General features: G+C 48.2%; 1 long non-coding RNA gene across 1 annotated transcript; it reads right to left on the reverse strand.

Moving 5' to 3' along the window:
* Positions 1-1,306: 1,306 nt before the first annotated feature.
* Positions 1,307-6,656, reverse strand: LOC133214208 (uncharacterized). Its single transcript, XR_009726043.1, has 3 exons — positions 6,475-6,656; positions 5,649-5,723; positions 1,307-1,642 (listed from the first exon to the last, which is right to left on the reverse strand). It is a non-coding gene; the product is annotated as an uncharacterized LOC133214208 (long non-coding RNA).
* Positions 6,657-9,569: the final 2,913 nt, after the last annotated feature.

Genomic DNA, 9,569 nt, shown 5'->3' on the forward strand with positions numbered 1-9,569 from the left:
TCACCACTTTAAGGTTTCCACTTTTTTTTTTTGTTTTTATTTTTCCTTACACTACCTTTTCAAAGTAACAGAATCAAAGTAGTGACCTTATTACCCATTAACCTGCTTGCACGATTGGTGTGGCCATTATCCTGGACAGCCGTAGTCACTTCTGAGTACTCAGTGGCTTAAGGCCAGTGTGTTCTTCAGCCAGGGCACCACCTAGCAGCCTCTGAAACTCTGAAGGACTTTAAATGAATTTGCAGCAGAAGGTACTGGCACACTGAGGATGGAAGCTGGGTGAAGCCATCTCCATGTGAATTCGGTCTGCCAGCAGCCCTTCACAAATATATCTCATGTGGTAGCATGGGAACCCCTCCGAGCAGATACATCAGTCTAAAGCAAACTGCCTCATAGTACAGTGGTCTAGTCAGGACTTCCAGCAAGTGCTAGGGAAACCCAGAACTGGTTGCAACAGGACCGTGATGCTGCTCTGCTGCTGAGCTGTGTCTTGCAGCTGTCTCTCATATGTAAAAAGTGTTTAATGAGGTGATGTGGCTCCTCTGCTCTGCTCTCATGAGACCTTGCTTGTAGTACTGTATACAGTTCTGGTGTCCTCAGTATGAAAACGACGTGGAGTTGTTGGGGCTAGTCCAGAGGAAGGCCACGAGGATGACAAGGGAGCTGGAGTACCTCCCATATGAAGACACGCTGAGAAAGTTGCGGCTGTTCGTCTTGGAGAAGGCTTCGTGGAGACTTCCTGGCAGCTTCCAGTACCTGAAAGATGCCTACAGGGATGCTGGGGAGGGGACTCTTCGTTAGGGACTCTGGTGATAGGACAAGGGGTAATGGCTTCAAACTTAAACAGGAGAAATTTATGTTGGATATGAGGAAGAAGTTCTTTACTGTGAAGGTAGTAAGGCCCTGGAATGGGTTGCCCAAGGAAGCTGTGAATTTTCCATCCCTGGCAGCGTTCAAGGCCAGGTTGGACGCAGTCTTGGGTGGCATGGTTTAATGTGAGGTGTTCCTGTGCATGGCAGGAGGGTTGGAACTAGATGATTTTAAGGTCCTTTCCAACCCTAACTATTCTATGATTCTGTGATTCTATGGGCAGGAAGTGCAGAGGTTGAGGTTTTATCCCATGTCTGCTGCAAGCTTGCAAAGAGCAAGTCATAACAAGTGCATACGTACACATGGGATGAAAGGCTGTCGCTCAGGCATGAAATGGAGCTATACCAGACAGCACATTTCAAAAGACTTGAGCTTAAAGCTGCTTGGAAAAGGGATGGGGAAGAAAGAGAAGACAAATGAGCCAAGACACTTTGCTTTCATAGATCCCCAATGCTTTTTTATTACTCCATAGCTGTGGGAGAGAAGTCAGCTGGGACTGCAAGACCATGGCGTACCTAGGGAACATGCAGTGCCTTCAGGAAGCAGTCTTCGTCTCCCCAGAGGTAGTGGTGTGCTGAGTGACCCCTTCCGCATGGGTCCTGCAGAGCTTCCTCAACTCAATGCTCATCTTTGAAATATCTGGCTGTGTAAAGGGATGGCTTCTCTGGACGAGGTCTTTTCCAACCTAGTTGGTTCTATGATTCTATGACTCATGGTTACCATGTTTCCTGCAGAAGCCCAACATCACCTGCTCCTTGCTGTGGACACAGATCTTTGTCGTGGGATTTGCTCTCTCCTTACAGATGTTAAGGCTGTTTTGTCTGTGTTGTTTCAGTTCTTCGAGACCCAGGAGTGTGAACGGATCAACTATTTCCGCAGTGCCCTCTGGCTTCATGTCAGCCCCCCATGACATGCCTTGGTGTCAGGTTTCTGTAAAATCCAGGCTGGCCTAACCTCTTGCCTTAGTAGCAGGTCTGGGAGGCCAGCTGGGAAGCACTGAGCCAGGGCACTGGGAGTCCTAGAGTCACGCAGATCCTCAGCTCTGTCTTTTCTAATGTGCAGGAGGGCACCTCTAACCACCCTGACCAGTGCACCAGAATTACTTACTTTATGGGGTTTCTTGCTCCACAGAAAATCTCTGCTTTTGCTCTTCCCCATCAGATCACGAGCTCTAGCTCTCTAAAGGGAAAGGTTTGGGTGAAGTCTGGTCCCCCCTAAAAGATCCTGGGAAGCTGGACACTGACTTTGGAGACAAGGTTTCACTAAGGAGATGTTCTGATCAAAGTCTTCTATGTAGGCATTTGTGGAGCTTAAGCTATATAGAGAAGCTATATAATTCCCTTGGGCACTTTAGTGATGGAACTTGGTAAAATGCCTTGGTTGTTTGGCAAATCATGGAATCATAGAATCAAGACATCTCTTTCAGCCTCATCCACCATTGTTTTCCATCCCTTTAACACAGGTGGCCAGTGTTTCTGTTCTGTGTAGAATCTCGCAATGAGCACTTCTCATAAGCAGACCTAACTCTTTTTGTACTCTCTGTTTCAGGTGAGCCTGCTTATGCCACAGTTGATGGCTACATCCCTAGATGCTGTTGATCCTGTTTGTAGGTTCTCCAGGCAGAAGACACTGTTGGTCTGGCCAGTGTGGTGGTGTTTCCAGTTAATCCTAGCTGTGAGAGAAACAGTGTTGTTATATCCAGACATACTGGGAATCACCTTCTCCTAGGTGGAGTGATGCTTGGTTTACAACTGGCTTTAATGGGTGGATCTCACACAGTGCTTAGAGAAAATCTCTAAAATGTAAAATTACGATGTTTAAAGGTCACTCAGAATCTGAATGTGTGGTGTTAAGAGTGTTGTCCCACGCACTTGCTATTGCAAGTGCTTGGAGGGGCAATAAGCCAAGTTCATGGCCTGGGGGCAGATGTGACAGGAGGGGATTCAATTGCTAGATTTACAATAGTGACTTGGGAGCCAAAGAGGAACGAATGTGGCCAGCCTGTGGACACTACCATTCCTCCATCGGTGGGGACATGGTGCTCCAACAAATAATCCCAAGACAGTAAAAATTAAACGCAATTAAAGTTTTAAAGTAGATGTTTGGAATAGAAAAAGGATACAGAAATACAAATTCCTGGGTAGAATGGGTCAAACATACAGTGAAAATAGAATAGTTTTAGATATATTAGCTGAATAAGGAGGAGTATGCATAATGCTAGGGGATACGTGTTGCACATTTATTCCAAATAATACAACACCAGATGGAGCCATAACCAGGCCCTTTCAAGGCCTCACTACGTTGGCAGAAGAATTGGCTGTAAATAAGAGAACAGGTATTTCATTAACAGGATGGTTAGAATCCTGATTTGGAAAATGGAGAGCAATGGTGATACCAGTTTTTACTTCCATAACTGTAGTAGCAGGTGTCTGAATAGCTATAGGGTGCTACATAATTCTGTATATAGGAAGATGTGTACAACTCCTTTAAACAACTTTGTCAAAACAAATGCTCATGGGACAATCACCCTACTCTGATTAAATGTTTCAGATTGAAAAAAAAAAACAAAAACAAACACAAACCAAATATTTGAAGATGGTTGGGACAACTAATCTTTAGACCAAAACTGTGAAGTTACGTTATCCAGACTGAAAGCGACATATGGGGTAATTCTTTAAAGAAAGTGCAAAAACCAAACCCAGTATACATAAGAGAAAGGGGGAATTGTGAGAGAAAGAGTGTTGTTTTCGCGTAACGGGAGATGGGGCTTTGCAATATGAAGGCTTTCCAATATTAGAGCTTCAAGATCAATATTAAGACTTTGTAATATTAAGAGTTTTCAATACTGGGGCTGGGGCTAAGTTACTAAGGGAACGAAACAAAGGGTTTGAGATCTAGTAACTCAAAAGACACACTCTGTGGTTAAAGCCAATGTCATCTCTAGATGAAAGATACACTCCTTGGTTAAAAAGAATACAGTCTATGTACAAACTAAGCTGGTGCAGGCTGGTTAAACAGTAAGTTGGGGTACCACATGTCTGCCAAAGACTTGCAAAATAGAACCGGAAAAGGATTATGTGGTTAATAATGATGTGGTTAGAAAATAAGAGGAAGAGTGGTACAATGTCGAGGAAGGGGAGGTATAAACAGAGGCAGGACAGTTAGCACATAGGTTATAAGCACTGAATAGGCTGTAAACCTTGGAGTACCCAACCAACTGGGAAACAAGGGAGGGAACTTGTGGATGGGATAGGAAATACAAATCATAGTTCTGCTTTGCTGTGTGTGCCTGCTTGCTAGGACACCCGTTTTTTGCAAAACCATTAATAAAGAGCTGCTTCACTGTTGTATCTACCCTGAGCTTTTTTAGCTACAAACCATTTCTCACAGCAGCCACACAGAGCTGAAGTGCTTCTCTGTTTCAGCAAAGTATTTGAGGTCTGAGATAATTATCTGCACACTCAGAAAGTGCCCATTAAAGATATGTGCCTGACATCAGCAAACTGCTTGGACAGATATGGCATGTTCACACTCGGGGGAAGAAAAGGAATCTAAGCGATGAATCCAGACACAGGGGCCATCTGTGTCAGAAGAAGGTTTTGATTTGAAATTCTTTTGAAGTGCAGCCGTCTGAAAGATTCTGGAGATAACCAAGAAGTCATACGTGCTGAGGGGAGTTCTGCACAATGCTTTGGGAAACTGGCTAATGTTTAGGGCATATATACCCCACTCAGATCTCAGGTTAAGCTTTTCCCTGTTTCTCAAGTTCTTCATTAATGCTGATTAAGCTTGTAATGTAGGTTTCATTTGGCCACGTCTTTCAGGGAGCTCACTTAGAGGTGCACCAACAATACACTACGTGTCTGGCTTAGCTGTGATTGTGCTTTAGGTTTAAGTGCTGATACTGGAAGCTGATTTGCATCTTCCCTGGTGTAGCGGGCCAGAGCACAGCTACCCACTGAGAGGCTGTGCTGCCACAAACCTGCACCCTGCAGTGTTGCTGAGGATCTGGAGAAGTTGGTTAGCTCTTCAACCACCTCTCCAATGAGGGCCTTGCAGATTTTTAGGTTCATGGTACAGCTCACGGCTGGTAGGCTCCACAGACCCTCATTTGATTAACTTCTGGTAAAGAAGTCCCTTGGACTTGCTGTGACTATTTACCACCGGAAATAAAGTTAGTTATTAGTGTTGGGCTGGAGCCCTGAAACTCATTTTCTGACCATATCTCCCAAATTTCTTACTTTTTTTGTTACTATATACGTGATCACGGCTTTTATTCAGAATCTCATCTGCTGCAGGGCTGCTGCTGTCTCTCCTCTCTTATATCCTCATGTGCAGCAATGCTTAAGAAGCTCCTCAGTGCCTTACGACACAGGGATGGAGGAGAAGGGAACCAGCACACAGTTCAGCTGTTTAAACCTGGTGCCAGGTACCTTAAGTTTGGAGAAACAGGAGCTGCTGCTGTATGATATTCTTCAAGTTGAATCTGTGTGACTTCAGTGCATTTCTAAGCCAAACAACGACTGGAGCTTCTCCTGTATTTCTTTCTGTGGAGAAGATGGCAGTGAGCTTAAACATCTCTCCTGATGCATTACAATGGACTGTGCAAAGGGCACATGCCAAGGAATCGGTTGTCCATTTACATTTCTGAAGGACCAAGTGTAGAAATATTCTCCTGAAGGACCCTGCTGTAGTCTTAGTTCTCACACACATCTTTTATGATTAAATTTTGAGACTTGCGTGGTGGCTATCATTCTTCTGAAAGATGCCATACTGACTTTTTTGTCTAGGCTAGGGCTGGTACATCTTCAAAGCACCCTAGGATGTTCAGGTTCCTTCTCCTGGGAGGAAGCCTCCAAGAGCATATCCTTGCTCAGCCTTTACTTCCTACTTGATCAATACCACGACAGCTCTGGGACAGAACACACCAAGACTTTAGCCTCCACAGAGGCCCCTACGGTCAGGCTGAGTTTCCTCACAGGCCTCTCTAGAGGGGTCTGTCCTCCTCCCAGACACCCATAGAAGTGAAGGGCCTATCAAGAGACCCTGATAACCAGCTGAACAGCTCATGCCTCCCCCCCTAGGGACAGAGAGGCCATAGCTGCTTTAATAACACAAAATAAGAAGAGGGATACAGGTAGCGTGTAAATCTTATGTCCCTTCAGATGCTGGGCATTCTGCCTTCAGGCAGAGTTAGAGCTCTTCCTTTTTGGTAATACGAGCTAATACATAAGGCATCACAAGAAAGCAGCATTAGTCATGAAGGAAGTTTACATGAGAACTTGTTGCTGCATTTCCAGATACAGGCAGGGCCAGGCAGCTGGTGGAATTGTCAGTATCAGGCAGGAGCTGCCCATGAACCCCGTTACCATGAGGTGGTGAAGCTCACCCTGCAGCCACAGGGCTTGGGCAATGCAGACCAGCCCTGTGCCTGCTCAGGGGATCACCAGCTCTGTAATGTGCAATGGGCTCCTGGTCAGGATCATCTCTGCCTTGACCCACACACAATTTACCTTTCCTACAGGTATTACAAATGACAGATGATGTTGATAACAAAGGGTCTTCTCAAGGCCAAAGTACAAGGCCTAAGAGAGTGGACATTACCTGTTCAAGATCATTAGGTCTTTGACTACAATGTCTTCTGCGAGGAGGGACTGAGCTCTGCAGGGACTCATCCATCTGGGGACTGGCTGAAATCACTTCTGCTCCAGTGGGGCATGGCCTGGGCTCCATCGGTGGCTCCCTGGGGCAGCTGAGCACCTGAGTAGGGATCAAAACGGTCAGTGACACCTGGTCCCGCAGGCTGAGACTGGAGCCCTGCTGTGGCTGGAGATGCCTCAGGCACTGCACACAGGCTGCCCCGCTCCGGTGGCACTTCCGGGTCCTGCTATGGCACAAGTAGAAAGAAGAGAACTCACACTGCCCAGCCTCCGTAGTAGGGGCTTGGTTTCTTACCTCGTGTTCCCTGTAGCAGCAGCTTGACCTCCCCACAGACATCTGGCCTTGCCCCAGACTCTTACGGAGGAGACTCCTTCCCCACCCCCCTTTGTCCTGGGGGCATTATAGGAGAGCCTGGCCCCTCCACAGGTCCGTAGAAGGGAACCTGGCCTCCTCCTAGGCTCCTATAGATGAGCCTTGCCTCCCTGCCAGTCCTTTTAGGGGAAGCCTGGCCACTCCCTTATAGAGAAGTTTGGATTCTTCTCCGGTTCCTAGAGATGATCCTGGCCTCCCATCTGATTCTCAGCAGGAGAACTTATCTCCCTCCAAGGCTCCTATAGAGGAGCTTGGCCTCCACACAGCACTTTATAAAGGATTCTGTTCCCCCACAGGCCCTTGTAGGAGTGCCGATCCTCATCTCAAACACTTATGGGGGAGCCTGGCTTCCCCACAGGATTCTGTGGGATACTCCCCCCACACCCTTACAAAGGAACCTGGCCTTCCCATATCTGAGCGTATATGTGAGCCTACCCCAAGCCCGCTCCCCTCCTGACAGGAGGCCTGCCTCACCCAGGCCTGGCGGCCATGCTCCGGCTCCCAGCTCTGCGTTCTGTGCTGAGTCCTTCCGTGCTTCACGTAGCCACCGCGCTGCTGACTGGAGGGGAGCGGGTGGGGGCGGTGTCAATCTTCCCCCGCTTCCGCCCGCAGTAGCCGTGGCTGCGGCTTGGTGGTGCTGCAGAGTATGGCCATGGCGGAGGCCGTGAGGGGGCCCCACAACGCCCGCCCCAAGAGCAGTCCAAAGGTCCGGGGGGAAGGCGGGGATTGGCTCCGGGTGAGGTTCCGCCGGTCCTCATATGGACTGGCTCCGCTGCCTCTTGGCTGTGTTGGGTCTGGCGAGGTTAGAGCGGAGGGGAGAGGTCTGCGGGGTTGTTACAAGCCTTGGAGCCTTCATCAGCACTTTGTCTCGTGTTTGGGGCTATTCCTGAGTGGGTTTAAAGCGGCAGAGAGGGTGTTATCTCCAGTCCATGTTTGTGTCTGTGTTTGTTTGTCTGCTGCTGGAAGCGGTTAGATTGGGGGTGTGTGCCTATCTAAAAACACATGTCCCATCCCTGGCACTGTTCAAGGCCAGGCTGGACGGGGCTTAGCACAACCTGGTCTAGTGTGTCCCTGTCTGCATTTCAGTAGTTGTGGAATGATCTGAACTGAAATGACTTGGCTCACAGCTGCGTCAAACTGAAATGATAGAATCACAGAATAGTTAGGGTTGGAAAGGACCTTAAGATCATAAAGTTCCAAACCCCCTGCCATGGGCAGGGGCACCTTGCTCTAAACAGTATCACCAAAGGCCTCCTCCAACCTGGCCTTGAACACTGCCAGGGATGGAGCATTCACAACCTCACTGGACAACCTATTCCAGTGCCTCACCACTCTAACAGGAAAGAATTTCCTGCTTATATCCAATCTAAACTTCTCCTGTTTAAGTTTGAACCCATTATCCCTTGTCCCGTAACTACAATCCCTAAGGAAGAATCCCTCCCCAGCATTCCTGTAGGCCCCCTTCAGATACTGGAAGGTTGCTATGAAGTCTCAACGCAGCCTTCACTTCTCCAGGCTGAACAGCCCCAACCTTCTCAGCCGATCTTCATATGGGAGGGGCTCCAGTCCCTTAATAATTCTCATTGCCCTCCTCTGGAATTGTTCCAACAGTTCCATGTCCTTTTTACGTTGAGGACACCAGAACTGTACACAATACTCCAAGTGAGGTCTCACGAGAGCAGAATAAAGGGGCAGGGTCACCTCCTTCGACCTGCTGGTCACCCTCCTTTTGATGCAGCCCAGGATACGGTTGGCTTTCTGGGCTGCAAGTGCACACTGCTGGCGCATGTTCATTTTTTCATCGACCAGCACCCCCAAGTCCTTCTCCTTGGGCTGCTCTGAATCTCTTCTCTGCCCAGCCTGTAGCTGTGCCTGGGATTGCTCCGACCCAGGTGTAGGAGCTTGCACTTGGCATGGCTAAACTTCATGAGGTTGGCATCAGCCCACCTCACAAGCGTGTCAAGGTCCCTCTGGATGGCATTCCTTCCCTCCAGCATATCAACCGAACCACACAGCTTAGTGTCATCGGCAAACTTGCTGAGGGCAGACTTAATCCCACTGTCCATGTCAGCGATGAAGATGTTAAACAAGACCGGTCCCAACACCGATCCCTGAGGGACACCGCTCGTTACTGGTCTCCAGCCGGACATTGAGCCATTGACCACAACTCTTTGTGTGCGGCCCTCCAGCCAGTTCTTTACCCACCGAGTGGTCCATTCATCAAATGGATGTCTCTCCAATTTAGAGACAAGGATGTCGTGTGGGACAGTGTCGAAAGCTTTGCACAAGTCCAGGTAGATGACATCAACTGCTCTACCGCTGTCCATCAGTTCTGCAGCCCCATCATAGAAGGCCACCAAATTGGTCAGGCAGGATTTCCCCTTAGTGAAGCCATGCTGGCTGTCACCATGCACCTTGTTGATTTTCATGTGCCTTAGCATGCCTTCCAGGAGAATCTGCTCCAAGATTTTGCCAGGCACAGAGGTGAGACTGACTGGTCTGTAATTCCCCGGGTCATCCATTTCCCTCTTCTTGAAAATGGGGGTTATATTTTCCTTTTTCCAGTTGTCGGGAACTTCACCGGACTGCCATAATTTTTCAAATATGATGGCCAGCAGCTTAGCAACTTCATTGACCAGCTCCTTCGAGACCCGTAGATGGATTTC

Source organism: Neopsephotus bourkii, unplaced genomic scaffold (assembly GCF_033783945.1).
Source record: "Neopsephotus bourkii isolate Nb327-2 ecotype Australia unplaced genomic scaffold, CSIRO-AGI_Nbou_v1 NB_874, whole genome shotgun sequence".
Lineage (NCBI taxonomy): Eukaryota > Metazoa > Chordata > Aves > Psittaciformes > Psittacidae > Neopsephotus > Neopsephotus bourkii.